Source organism: Theropithecus gelada, chromosome 7a (genome assembly GCF_003255815.1).
Source record: "Theropithecus gelada isolate Dixy chromosome 7a, Tgel_1.0, whole genome shotgun sequence".
NCBI lineage: Eukaryota > Metazoa > Chordata > Mammalia > Primates > Cercopithecidae > Theropithecus > Theropithecus gelada.
Window position 1 is genome coordinate 20,687,104 of NC_037674.1, and position 14,997 is coordinate 20,702,100.

At 40.1% G+C, this 14,997-nt stretch overlaps 1 non-coding gene across 1 annotated transcript; it reads right to left on the reverse strand.

Annotated features, from left to right (window-relative positions):
• Positions 1–9,700: 9,700 nt before the first annotated feature.
• Positions 9,701–9,807, reverse strand: LOC112628222. The gene has a single exon (XR_003120384.1). It is a non-coding gene; the product is annotated as a U6 spliceosomal RNA (small nuclear RNA).
• Positions 9,808–14,997: the final 5,190 nt, after the last annotated feature.

The window sequence follows — 14,997 nt, forward strand, 5'->3', positions numbered from 1 at the left end:
GAGAACGGCTTAATCCCCTCCAATGTGGCATAGAAACCACACAGGACTGTTCTGATGTGAAGACAGATCTCAGGGTTTCCTTCTGCCCTGATATTTCTGAAGCCTGTGTTGTTAAAATTAGTTTTCTTAGTCTGTTTTTCACTATTGCTATTGTCTCATTAAAGTAGCTTGTTTGTAAGAGTCTTGCAGAGTCCACAAAAAGCCTAAAACTGCTTTAGCACAAATATAGAAGTCATAGTAAAATCTAGAAAACTACCTGGTGTTTTCTGATTTCTTAAGCTGTAATTATTAGTAACAAAGGATTTATGGGATTCCAGAAGATGGAATCTCACAAATGCCAAACCAACTGTTTGATTTCACAGACAAGATTGATGGCAGCTGGGAAGTTAAATTTTAATTATAGTGAGTAGTTTTATTCTTCCATATTTTAGCAAAGCTTCTATAAAAAAGCTTACTAATTTGAATTTTAATTCTTTTCCTTGTTTCAGCCCCTGCTGAAGGTGATAATGAGCACTAAAATTTTCACAAGTAAGTAGAGGGCAAAGAGAAAGAAAAAAAGGAAATTGCCACAGCCCTGACTGCCAGCCCTTTAGAACTGATAATATATTCCTTTCCTAGTCAATCCATTCTGTCCCAGAGAATTGGGGATTCTATTGGCTCCAAAAGCATCACATGATAATTTTCAAATGTGTAGTGTAAGAAAAGGTCAGTTTCACTAGACTGCCAATAAAGGACAGAATTGCTATTTTTTTCTCTGATCATTTCCCATCCCTTAATCTGTGTTTTTCTTAAGTATTTTGCATACAGTTAAGAGGATAGAGAGGCTTTTGGTGAGAAGAACAAAATTTCTCACTTATATTTTCTCTTTTTCAGGTAAGAACAGAAGTCATCACAACCTTTGTTCTCTGTAGATTCGCCAACCTGTACTCCATCCGGAGCATGTTAGAAGACTTCAGTGAACACAGGACCAAACTCCCTACTTCTCTTTTCTCCTTTTAAACCTCTGTAGGAATACAGACAATTTTAGAAATGAGAATATTTAGTTATGGAAAAAGTGAAGACCTTGGTGGGAAGTTTGTTTCTATAGAATGAAAAGCATGAATACTAAATTTATAAAACTTAGTAGGAATCAGAGCCAGACGCGGTGGCTCATGCCTGTAATCCCAGCACTTTGGGAGGCTGAGATGGGTGGATCACCTGAGGTTGGGAGCTCGAGACCAGCCTGACCAATATGAAGAAACCCTACCTCTACTAAAAATACAAAATTAGCTGGGCGTGGTGGCGCATGCCTGCAATCCCAGCTACTAGGGAGGCAGAGGCAAGAGAATGGCTTGAACCCAAGAGGCGGAGGTTGTGGTAAGCTGAGACTGCGTCCGTGCACTCCACCGTGGGCAACAAGAACAAAACTCCATCTCAAAAAAAAAAAAAAAAATTAGTAGGAACCAGGGAAATAGAAATAGGAACAGTGTGAATTCCCTATAAACTTCCTAATCAGATGACTATAGGATTTGTAATGGAAAAGTGGAACAAAAGGATGTTTCTTAAGAATACGTGTTATTCTTCATTGAAAGTTTTTGTTTGTTTTTTGTTTTTTGTTTTTGAGACAGGGTCTCACTCTGTCACCCAGGATGGAATGCAGTGGCGTAATCTCAGTTCACTGCAACCTCCACCTCCCGAGTTCAAGCAATTCTCCCACCTCAGCCTCCCTAGTAGCTTGGACCACAGGCGTGTGCCACCACGCCCAGCTAACATTTTTGTATTTTTAATAGAGATGGGTTTTCACCACGTTGGCCAGGCTGGTCTCAAACTCCTGACCTCAGGTGACCCGCCTGCCTCTGCCTCACAAAGTGCTGGGATTAAAGGGGTTAGCCTCTGTACCTGGCCGATTGGAAGTTTTAAATTATGGACCTTTTAAGTTATGGAAGATTGACAATCAGAAGACAAGTAAGGAAGAGATAGGAGTTAGATGTTCAGGAGGAATACATTAAAACAACAGGTCTGGACTTTTGCTATCTCGTGATAGGCTTTGGCTTAGATTTGCAAAGCTAACATTCCAAAAGTTGTTTCATTTCCAAATAGGTATTACTTAATCTACCACTAGATGCCATTCTCACAGATAATGGTTAACTAGGTCAAAGATTGGCATGCTTTTGATTTTCTTTTTCAAATAATATTCTGCTAAAGAAGCTAAACATAATTAATTCCTAGAATTATCTCTAAATTGAAAGAATTATACACATTAGAAGAGGTTTCAAAGAATATATACTTAGTTATAATTAATTATATCCTATACTTATTCTCAAATACTATAATTATTGCTTATTCTAGTGTTATCCTGCTTACTTCATTTTATCTAAAAATTCTTTTAGATGGAGTCTTGCTCTGACTCCCAGGCTGGAGTGCAGTGGTGCAATCCTGGCTCACTGCAACCTCCACCTCCCAGGTTCAAGTGATTCTCTTACCTCAGCCTCCTGAGTAGCTGGGATTACAGGTGCACACCACTATGCCCAGCTAATTTTTGTATTTTTAGTAGAGATGTGGTTTTGCTATGTTGGCCAGGCTGGTTTCGAACTCCTGACCTCAGGTGACTCACCTGCCTAGGCCTCCCAAAGTGCTGAGATTACAAGCGTGAGCCACTGTGCCCAGTCCATTTTATCCAAATCTTCAGGAGAGCAAAATTTTCCAATTTAACCAGGACTATTCATGAATTTGGTCTTCTAAGGACCCAAGCCAGAGTTCTGGGCTCTTCAACAGCTTTGTCAGGTATCAAAACCTCTCTTTTCAGCCTAGCGTTAACACACTATACTTTAACAGTGCTAGACTGGTACTGCTAAGCTTGAGTAAGCTTTAGGGAACCTTCTCAGTGCACCTGATTATGTCCCTGAGTCTCAGAGATTTTTTGCTTACTGAGCTGAAGAAGAAATAGAAGAACACTCCTTCCTGACTACCTTGATGGTTAATTTTATGTGTCAACTTGGCTAGGCTAAGGTGCATGGTCGTTTGGTCAAACACCAGTCTAGATGTTGCTGTGAAGGTACTTTTAAAATGTGAGTAGCATTTAAATCAGTAGACTTTGAATGAAGCAGATCATCCTCCATAATATGAGCAGATCTCATTCAATCCATTGAAGGCCTTAGGAGCAAAGAGTGAGGTTTCCTGAAGAAGAAATATCTTCAAGACTACAACATAGAAACCCTGCCAGAGTTGCCGAGCGTGGTGGCTCACGCCTGTAATCCCAGCACTTTGGGAGGCCAAGGTGGGCGGATCACCTGAGGTCAGGAGTTTGAGAGCAGCCTGGCCAACATCGTGAAACCCCATCTCTATCAAAAATAAAGAATTATCCAGGTGTGGTGGCGGACCCCTGTAATCCCAGCTACTCGGGAGACTGAGGTGGGAGAATTGCTTGAATTAGGGTGGTAGAAGTTGCAGTGAGCCGAGATCATGCCACTGCCCTTCAGCCTGGGCGACAGAGTGAGACCTACCTACCCACCCTACCCCTGCCAAAAACAAAACAAAAAAAAGAAACCCTGCCAGAGCTTTTAGCCTGCCCGGTCTGCCCAGTCTGCCCTATAGACTTTGGACTCAAGCCTGCAGCCTCAACTCTTACCTGAATTTTCAGTCTGCTGACCTGCTCTGCAAATTTTAGACTTGCCAGCTCCCAGAATTACACGGGTCACTTCCTGAAAATCTCTCTCTCTCTCTCTCTATATATATATATATATATACACACACACACACACACACACATACATACAATATGTGTATATATACACACATATACATACAATGTGTAGGTAGAAGGATAGATCTCCTATTGGTTCTGTTATTCTGGAGAACTGTGACTAATACAACTTTTCTAATAAGAAAGTTATTCCTCTATCTCTACTTCCCGCATTTCTTCTATTTGGAACTAGCATTTGTAATTTGCATCCAATACTTGCATTTATTTACAAGCATTTCTTCATGGGCTCATGAAGCTCTGATATATTTCTATTGTGCTGCTTCTTATTTTTATTAAAGAACCTTATCATCCATTTATCTTCTTAAAAAGAGGACATTTCAAAATTACATTTAATAGAAAGTAATGTTATAGCAGAAATACAAAGTGATATCTCCATACTTTGTTACAAATTTTTTCAGATGGAGCTCTTAAAAACATTTTAAGTCTTGAGTGTATTTACTGGATAACATTCATTTCCTTTTTTTTGAATATAGTTAACTATATTTAGTGGATTATGGGTGGAGAAGAAGGATATTTGAATATTTAAGACACAAAAGACAAGACTGATACCAAGACTGACAACACAGAACAAATGCCAGTTTACAAGAGAGAAGGCAGAGATGTTAATAGTGATAAATTAAGAATCCTTTGGAACTTTTTCATAACAGGCTGGTAGTATACAGAACACATGACTACCTTAAGTTCCTTTCTCCTAATCTCTCTTGTTGCCTGCAGCCTCAAAAGTGTCCCACTGGGAGAGTGACTTTTCCGAGACTGTCATGAGTGTCTTTGTCGCTGGGACGTGCGTCTCCTAATGCTTGTGTGGCAGGTAGGTGCTTCTTTGAGTCTTGGTGATAGAAGCACATAGAAATATGATTTAGTCCTTAAGGAACAAAAAGGAACCCATCCAGTTTTCAAGGGGGAGAAAAAGTTCAAAAGAATCAGAAACTTTTTTTTTTTTTTTTTTTAAAAAGATAGAAAAGTAGACAACACGCTTCTTATCTTCAAAGAAATTCCAGAGGGGTTCATTTTAAAAAGGAGAAGACACATGCTACTATTTAAAGAAGTCCCAGAAGGACTTAAACTTGAAATTCCCGCTGTGGCAGCAGCTTTCCTCATTATCCTCGTTCTTAGGCATCTTCTATGTCCCCAGAGGAGTTGAAGCCAACTCTGTTTTTCTACTCAGTACAGTGTCCAGCAGCAACTATAACAACTATGTGTGCTGCAAAGAATTTTTCCAGAGGTGGGTGTCTCCAGGGCCACAGAGTTCCCTGTCAGCACTTTATGGGGGAAGTTATTCTCTACACTTGAAAGTAGAGAAGAAAAGAAACACGTGTGAAAGTATTTGGAAGTGCATAAGTGGTGTGTGTAAAGGGGAATGTCATGTTCAGCCTTGTGTTTTTCCTTCCTTCCTACTGGAACTCGTTTGAGTCTTTGTTACCCAGTTAGTAGAAATTGTAGAACTGAGTAGAAGTTTTCTTGTTTGTCGAAAGAGCATTACCACTAGTGATTGAAAGGTTGGCATTTCCAGAGAGAGGAGAAAGCCCTTTTGCAACTTTTAAACAGTGATGAGAATTCTGGCCCTTTGTCTTTAAGCATTATATTAAGCAGACTTTGACATCTTTCTTTCAGCATTTCATTCAACATTACTAACCCCTTTTCCTCCTCTCGTCCCTGGGAAAACATGGACTACCATGCAAAAGCTGCTACCAAATGCTGTGGCATCTTCAATCACAGTTCCTGCCCACCACAAGGGGGCCAAATCCCTGAGCCACACCTCTGAATTGATAGATCTTCTATAGAAGCATAGATTGGGCATCCTTTGCTTGTCTCCAGCTTCTCTGCATTGCACTGTTTTGCTACATACTGTGAAAATGACTCAACCTCTTGCACCCTCAAGTTCCTGGCTTTGAGCAGCTACCTTTCCTAAGTGAAAAGTGAGCATCTGAAAAGCGATCGCTTGCTTTAGAACTATGTTAAAGATGGGTTTCCCTGTGAAGAATGACTCCAAAACATGAGAGATGGTCCATCTGAATAAATCCTTCAGTGAAATAAAGACCATGATAGACATTGCTGATGCTGGTATACTTTGGACAAATGAATCTGGGGAACAGAAGAAACTACACGGTGCCAGGCGCGGTGGCTCACACCTGTAATCCCAGCACTTTGGGAGGCCGAAGCAGGTGGATCACTTGAGACCAGGAGTTCGAGATCAGCCTGGCCAACATGGTGAAACCCTGTCTGCACTAAAAATGCAAAAAATGAGCCGGGCGTGGTGGCATGTGCCTGTAGTCCTGGCTGCTCAGGAGGCGGAGGCACAAGAATCGCTTGAACCCAGGAGGTGGAGGCTGCAGTGAGCCAAAATCGTGCCACTGCACTCTAGCGTAGGGTGACAGAGTGAGACTCTATGTCAAAAAACAAACAAACAAAACAAAAGAAGAAACTACACGGAGACTAGGAGTCTTTTTTAGGAGAAAGGAAATTTAGTTTACCTGTAACTAGAAATGGAGCTTAGAATTGTATTTATGGGCTAAGAGAGTGACATGTACCCAGGTACAGGAGAAACTTCAGAGCCTTGCGGACCTTTGGCCATACATACAAGCAGGTGTTCTCTCTTACAAGAGCCCCTTTCAAATCCTAGGCACATTTTAGTCATACAACTGCAAACTCAAAATTAATTTGCCTTAGTTCTAGTGGTGGTCAGGGCTGGTGGTCAAGTGGTGGATGAAGACTGCAATTTTAAATAAAATGGTTAGGGAAGGACTCACATTTAAGCAAAGACCTGAAGGATGCAGGGGAACAACTCATGGAGATAGCTGGGGACAAGGCTTCCAGAAGAAAAGCAAGAGCAAAGGTCCGACAGTGAAAGTCTGTCTGGGATGTTCTGGGGCCAGCGAGGAGGCCTGTGAGACTGGAGTGAAGTGAGGAAGGGAGGTGGAGGAGCTGGAGCTGGAGCTGGGGTGGCAGTGGGGCCCAGGTGGTGTGGAACTTCTGTAAGCAAACGGGCTTCCCCTGAGTGAGTTGGGAGGGAGAGGAGTGACATGACCTGACTTTTGTTTTAATGGGATCATTCTTGCTGCTGATGAGAACAGACTAAAAGGGGACAAGGGTAGAAGCAAAGAGATCAGGAGGAGGTGTTTTCAGTAATCCAGGGGAGAGATGACAGTAGCTGGGACCAGGATGGGAAGAACCGAGGTGGCAAGAAGTGGTAGGACTCTGAATATATTTCAAAGGTAGATGGATCTGCTGGTGGATTAGATATGAAGTGTGAGAGAAAGAGAGGAGTCACAGATGAGTCCAAGGTTGTCAGCCTGAGCCATTGGAGGGATGGAATTACCTTAACTAAACAGAGGAAGACTCAGGGAGAGGCAGGTGTTGGGAGAAACATCAGAAGTTCAGTTTGGGATGTGCCTAGCAGAGACATTGAATAGGCAGTTGAATACATGAGTGCAGACAAGTCAGGACTGGAGTTACAAGTTTGGGAGTCATATACATGGAAATGAAAGCCATAAGACTGAATGAGACTCCCAAGAAAGAAAATATAGACAGAATCTAAGAGAAAGAGCCAAAGACTGAGCCCTGGAGCACTCCAATGGTTAAAGTCAGTAGGAACCAGCCAAGGAGATGGAGAAATAGCAGCCATTGAGGAAAGAGGAAAGCCAGGAGAGAGGGGTATTATGAAAACAAGAGGAATGTCAGGCGCGGTGGCTCTTGCCTGTAATCCCAGCACTTTGGGAGGCTGAGGCAGGCGGATCACCTGAGGTCAGGAGTTTGAGACCAGCCTGACCAACATGGAGAAACCCCATCTCTAGCAAAAACACAAAATTAACGGGGCGTGGTGGTGCATGTCTGTGATCCCAGCTACTTGGGAGGCTGAGGCAGGAGAATCACTTGAACCCGGGAGGCAGAGGTTGCAGTGAGCCGAGATCACGCCATTGCACTCCAGCCTGGGTAACAAGAGTGAGACTCCGTCTCAAAAAAAAAGAAAGAAAACCAGAGGAAGAAAATGTTTTATGGGGGAAAAAAGGAGTCCACTGTTGAATATTGCTGATCAGTGAAGTAATAATGAGGAATATTTGCCTGGGATTTTGCAATGTAGGGAACAAGGGCAGTTTATTAGTAATTGTAACAAGGGCAGTTTATTTAGAGTAATTGTAACAAGGGCAGTTTATTTAGAGAGGTGGGGGTAGAAGCCCGAATGAGTAGGTTCAGGAGAGAACGGGATGAGAGGAACTGCAGACAGGGAGGATAGGTGACTATTGTGAAGAGTTCTTCTGCAGAGAGTGCAAGAATAGAGCAGTAGCTAGAGGTGAAAGTGAAGTCAAGAGAGGGGTTTTTTTCCCCTTTTTAAAGTGGGTGCAATAATACTGCATTTGCACAGTAATGGAAATGTCTAATAGAAAAAGTGTTGATGCATCAGAGAAGCAGAGAATAGCTGGAGAAATTCTTTTCTCAGCATGTCTCACAGAACTGAAGACATTCTAACCTATGCCAAAGTTTGTTCCTATCCTGTGTACAATGAAATGCCAGCAATTCTGGTTAAGGAAATAGTTTCTGCAGGGGCAGAAGTGGAAAGAGTTTCCGAGGTCCTTTGGAAAGCCAGGTCCCTGTATCTTGGAGTCTGAGGGCAGGGTGTGTGTGGATGAAAGTGCTAACCCAAGGGCCTCAGCTTTGACTCGAAGATAAATTCTTCTGGGCATTCGCACGAAACCCACTCAAGCAACCTTTCTGTACAATATAGCTTATAAAAAGACTTCGCTAAAACAGATTTTTACCATTTGTGATTATTGGAAGAGACAATCCATTCCACTGAGAGACTTTGTGGAGATGGGCAGAAGAGGGGATCAGATTTCCATACTGAGACGTCAGTCTGGCTGCTGAGGATTGAGGAAGCTGTGTCAATAGTTCAGGTGAGAGATGTTGGTAGCTTGGACTAGAATGGAGGTAGTGAGGATGAATTTGATTAATTTGTTCTAAGCTAAAGGTATACATTTGGCAGATTTCCTATAGATCATAATGAAATCATGGGTAGTAAAGTGAGGGAAGGATCTAGTGAAGAATGAGAAAGACATGGGGCCTTGAAAAGAGCTCTAAGGAAGCCTAAGACTTTCGAGTCCTTTAGACTCCAGGGCTTGGTAAACTTATCCAGTAAAGGATCAGATAGTAAATATTTCAGGCTTTGTAGCCAAGAATCAAAATCAAGATATTATATGGGTACTTATATAACAAAGAGGAAAGAGAAGCCATAAAGCTTTTATTGACAAAATTCAAAATATAATAAAAATTGAGGACACCCTTTTTATAATATAGTTCTACCAATGAGAAAAATGAAATTTTCTTTTAAGGGAATGATAGTTTTGCTTAATTGGTGTTCAGAGTTAGTCTTCCCTATTATCAAAATAAATTGCAAATGTTCGTCTATTAATGTGATGAGGTTTTACATCTTTATATATTTCAAATGTCTTTTTACACAGACACATAATCCCAAATGCTGATATCAATTCAGGAACATATAATTTAAACTGAACATATTCATTGCTTGGAAAGGTATTCATAGAATTCTATTAGATTCTTCTTTTGACAGGCTTTTAGCATGTCATTGCCAATAAATCACTTTCTTTTTTTTTTGTTTTTGTGTTTGAGCTAGAGTCTCGCTTTGTCACCCAGGCTGGAGTGCAGTGGTGCAATCTCGGCTCACTGCAACCTCTGCCTCCCAGGTTCTAGCGATTCTCCTGCCTCAGCCTCCCGAGTAGCTGGGACTACAGACACGCGCCACCATGCCTAGCTAATTTTTGTAATTTTTAGTAGAGATGATGTTTCACCGTATTGGCCAGGATGGTCTCAAACTCCTGACCTCATGATCCGCCCGCCTCAGACTCCCAAAGTGTTGGGATGAGAGGCGTGAGCCACCACGCCCAGCCTACACTTTCTTTTTTTAATTTTAAAAGCATTTTTTAATTATTTAAAAATTTTTAAATTAAAAATATGGAAGCTTTCATGAATTTGCATGTCATCCTTGCACAGGAGCCATGCTAATCTTCTCTGTATCGTTCCAATTTTTATACATGTGCTGCCAAAGCAAGCACCGATAAATCACTTTCCTAAACCGCACAGTTAAATGTACTTTGAAATTACCTTTGTTCTTGCATTGAGTTCGGAAAAACTCTGCTGGAATGGTCATTTAAGCTCAGAAAATATATCTGTTGCAAATGGAGAATGGAGATCTTACTTTTTGTTTTCAGTTTTGACAGCATGGGAAGTACATAAAGTAATTTCATATTACTTGTGATTGAGACATGAGTCATCTAAATGACTTTACCATAAGTTTTGAATATTAGCACTGTTTTGTCTCATAATTTTAGGTTGAATTTATTAAGAAAGATTATCAAGTCTGTAGCAAAAGCTAATTCCAAAGTAATTAACAGTGGTTGCGGGCAGTTCTTCTATTTGAAAAAAACTTCAAACCTAGCCCCAAGCTCAAAAGATTGCAAAAAAATCTTACCATTGCTGAACCATTGACTGCTGTGTAGGGGGGCAAGTCAGGATATTCACACAATTCTTCAGTTCCCACTAAAGACTCAATATTGATTCCTTGAACAATCCACAACTGAGCAGAATCAGTAACCCATGTTGATTCACCAAGACCCAAGGAAAATCACTCCACATCATTTGTGTTAATTGATTATTGTCACTCCCATTGTCCTCAACTCGGACAGCAACCCTCCATGGCAAAGGCTAATACTAATTTTAAGCAGTTTGTTTCTTCTGGACACATTTCTTCAGCAACCAAACGTGATTTAATTAACTAGCCATTAGTAAATGGATTTCCTTGATTGGTTAACAAATGAGCCAGTTGGGGTACTTATCTGCAAAAAGGTTGAAGACTTTTTTTTTCATTTTTTTATTTTTGTGAAGACATTTTGCTGACATGAGATATTTCATTTTAAATTTTCTATTTTTTCCTGACTCTTGCTTTCCTGTGAGTTGGAAATCTTGTGATGAGTACTTCTGGTAATGTCAGCATATATTCTTTCAGCACAACTATAATGTCGTTGTACAATGTTTTGCCGTCTAATTTAATCAGAATGATCCACACTCCACTGTGCCTTGAAAGTATGACAGTGACATTTACTTTTCTTTTCTGTTTTGACATGATGGGTATAGACTGGTAATAAAAAAATAAAACATCATAGGTACAGTGACACATGAGACACTTGAAACACTGCCAAGTGATAACTGTGTCACTGTGATGTGTGGCGTGCCAAGTCACATTGCGAAGCAGTGACAGCACCCTATAGTGTCTCTATCACAACTACTCAATCTGCCATTGGAACACAAAAGTAGCCATGGACAATGTGCAAATGAATAAATGTGGCTGTGTTCCAAAAAAACATTATTTATGGACACTGAAATTTGAAATTCATGTCATTTTCATGCATCATGAAATATTATTTTTCTTTTCCTTTGTTTCAACTATTAGAATATGTAAAAAAAAAAAAATTTAGCTTGAAGGACCTGTTAAAAACAGATGGCAGGCCATAATTTGGTAAATGGAAGATTGTTTCAAGATGAAGCCTAGAAAATAGCCACTGGGCCAGGCATGGTGGCTCATGCCTGTAATCCCAGCACTTTGGGAGACTAAGGCAGCAAAATTGCTTGAACCCAGGGGGCGGAGGTGGCAGTGAGCCGGGATCAAGCCACTGCACTCTTCTCAAAAAAAAAAAAAACAACCGCTGCAACTCTCAGTTATTTGTTGAACTCAGAGGAAGCAGTTGGACAGTGTGAGAAAAACTGCAGATATAAGTGGATCGAGTGGTGAATTGAAGGTGAGAGAACGAATATGGAAAGTATAAGCCATCTTTTTGCAAAATATGGCTCTAAAATGGAGGAAAGAAATGATGTAATTTAAGAGAAGACTATTGGTTAAAATAGGTGCAACTTGATCATGAGCACTTAAATCTCCATTTCTTCTTTCTTCTTTAATAAGGAAAATAATAGCTATCTTGATGTTTCTTAGAACAGTCAAATGAGATAAAGTATGTTTTAAAGGCACCAGCATGATGCCTAGCATATAGTAGGTTCTCAAGAGTTAATTAATAAATACTCTTGTATACTTCTTATTTGCTTCGTGAAAAACAAGAGTTTATTGCTTCCCATGTAGCTTTGTTATTTAGTTCTTGAACTTTTTTTTTTTAAATCAAGGTTGTATTGCCTTAGTGAGGTGCTTTGAAAGTTGTTAAATAAATCAGAAGTTAACTGATTGGTCAGGATACTATATTACAATTTTAATAATTTGGATTTTGTAACTTCCCCAACTTTCCGCCTGCTAGACTGAATTCTAATCTTTTTAGTCTGTCTTCACATGGGAACCACTTCATCCTTTCTGTCATTTTCATTGCCTTTTTAAAATCATACTAAAATTAGACAAATAATTATACAAATGAATCATACAAATCATACACTGGTTTGGTATATTAGTGGGCTTATATTTATTTTTATTACTTTTTTAATATAACTTTTTTTCTGTAAGTCATACCTAGAGTTACCACATGACCCAGAAATTCCACTCCTAGGTATATACCCCAAGAGAAGTGAAAACATATGCCCATGCAGAAACCTGTGTGTGAGTGTTCACAGCAGCCTTATCATAATAGCCCCAAAGTAGAAATAACCTAAATATTCAGCAACTGATGAATAGATAAATAAAATGTGTATATCTATACGGTGGAATTTCATTTGGCCATAAGAATACGTGAGGTACTGATACAGGCTACAGAATGAATAAAACTTGAAAATATTTTGCTAAGCTTTAGAAGCTCATCACAAAGACCACTTATTGAATGATTCCATTTACATGAAATGTCCAGAATAGACAAAATGATAAGGACAGGAAGTAGGTTGTTGGTTGCCTAGGACTTGGGGGTGAGGATTAGGGGAGAAATACCTATTGGAGTTTCACTGTGGGTCGATGCTTTATATTCTGTGTCTGATAATCTGGTATCTGGAGTCCCTGTGGATGTGTCTTTTGAATGTTGTTTTGCTAGAGGGATATTTTCTCCTCCTGCATCTGTCTGTATTTGACTGTGTGGAGGACTCTGTATTTGAGATTTTATTGTCAGAAATAATTTGAAGCCTAGATGGATGTTACATTTTTTCAAAAAAGAATTTTGCTCATTTTTTTCAGGCACTCGGGGATGCCAGCAATCAGGTATCACCGTTTTTTGTTTGTTTGTTTTTTGAGCAGGAATGAAAGTTTATTAAACAGCTTTAGAGCAGGAATGAACAGAAAGTAAAGTACACTTGGAAGAGGGCCAAGCGGACATCTTGGAGTTCAAGCGCAATCAGGTATCATCCAATCCTAGGCTAGAGGTTTTCTGGGCTACCTGAAAAATTTGGATGGCACTGGGTAGCAGACTGCAAGGGTTTACTTCCACTTCACCTCTGGTTCCTGGGTACAGTCAGTGCCGTGTCAAGCCACAGTGGAGCCCGAGGCAAAAGAAACATCAGTAATACTGATCTTGTCTTCATTTAACATTTTGTCATGGATTTTTTCATTAATTTTGATCTTTAAAAATAGTGCATTAATACTTATCTGGATTACTGAGGTTTTTTTTGGTCCTCCTAAATTTTGTGGACATGGTGAGTACTTCACTGACCTCACACTACTTCCAGCCTTGGTATCTGCCTTGGGATTTGTACACCCTGGGCAGTTTGAAGAGAACAGTTGTGGTTCCCTCCAACGTCCTATAAAATCCCATGAAGGTTTCCTCCTTTATGATACCATTTATAATTAACTATAAGACTTCCACAGGATTGGGGGGCCAATACATCACATTCAGTAGGCTTATCAGACTACTTTTCATCCTCAAAGTAATGGGTTAATAGAAAATTGGAAGGAATAAAACCACGTGCTCATGCCTGTAAATCCCAGCACTTTGGGAAGCTGAGGCGGGCGGATCACCTGAGGTAAAATTATTATTTTAGAAGCTAATACAACTTATAATATTGATATTAACAATCAAATATATTGGGATATTGAACTAAATTCCCTTCAGCATATTATCCCTATGGAGTAGGATTAGCCTGAAGCATTATTTTGACTTCAGCAACAATAATTATAGTTTATAATCACTCAGCAGATACACACTACAAAGTACACACTGCTACAGATTAAGTAGGCAAATGACTTGCTGTAAAGTTAATTCAAATATATGAGAAAGCGTACGCTAGAATTTTTGGTTGGTTCAGCCATCTGTAGAAGTCCAAACCAACTGGTTATTAAAAATGTGTGGAATCTGTATATACACTTTGATAATCTATTTGGTTATATGATATTGCAAGACAAGTGGTAGCTCTCCAACTAGGAGCGATCATTTTGTCACGGTAAGGCCTTGATCACGGATCAGGAATGTAGACCACACTGTGGATTGTTTTGAGCATGACTATTTTCTGAGGCGGAAACTCCCTCCCACACACACAGGGCGGTGGTGGTGCTGGAGTTACAAGAAAGATAATTGATGTAGCAAATTCTAAAAAACGACAAAGATTAGGATCAAAGGATGGTTGTGTGGCTTAGACTTGGTCAGAAGGTTCACCTCTTCTTCTGTAGCAGTGAGAGAAGTGACCCTTTATACAGGGTTGAGAAGCAAATGCATGCAATGAGATGAAGGCCTGATTTTTCTCTCTGGAAGCTTAGGGAGTATAGTAATCCCTTCGTCCAGAGTTTCACTTTCAGCAGTTTCAGTTACCGGTGGTCAACCATGGTCCAAAAATATTAAATAGAAAAATCCAGAAATAAATAATTCATAAGTTTTAAATTGCACGCTGTTCTGAGCTGCGTGATGAAATCTTGCAGTGGCCCACTCCACTCCCTCCACCTGAGACGTGAATCCTCCCGTCCAGCATATCACACTGTATATACCACCCGTCCTTCAGTCGCTTAGCAGCCACCTCGTTATCAGACCACAGTCCTGGTATTCAAGTAACCTTATTTTACTGAATAATGACTCAAATGCAAGTCTTGATGCTGGCAATTCGGACATACCAAAGAAAAGCCTAAGTGGCTTTCTTTAAGGGAAAGGTGAAAGTTCTCAACAAGAAAAGAAAAAGTTGCATGTTGAGGTTGCTGAGATCCATGGTAAGAACGAATCTCCTCTCTGTGAAGTTGTGATAAAGGAAAAAGAAATTCATGCTAGTTTTGCTGTCACACTACACATGGCAAAAGTTATGGCCACAGTGCACTGATAAGTGCTTAGTTAAGGTGGAAAAGGCATTAC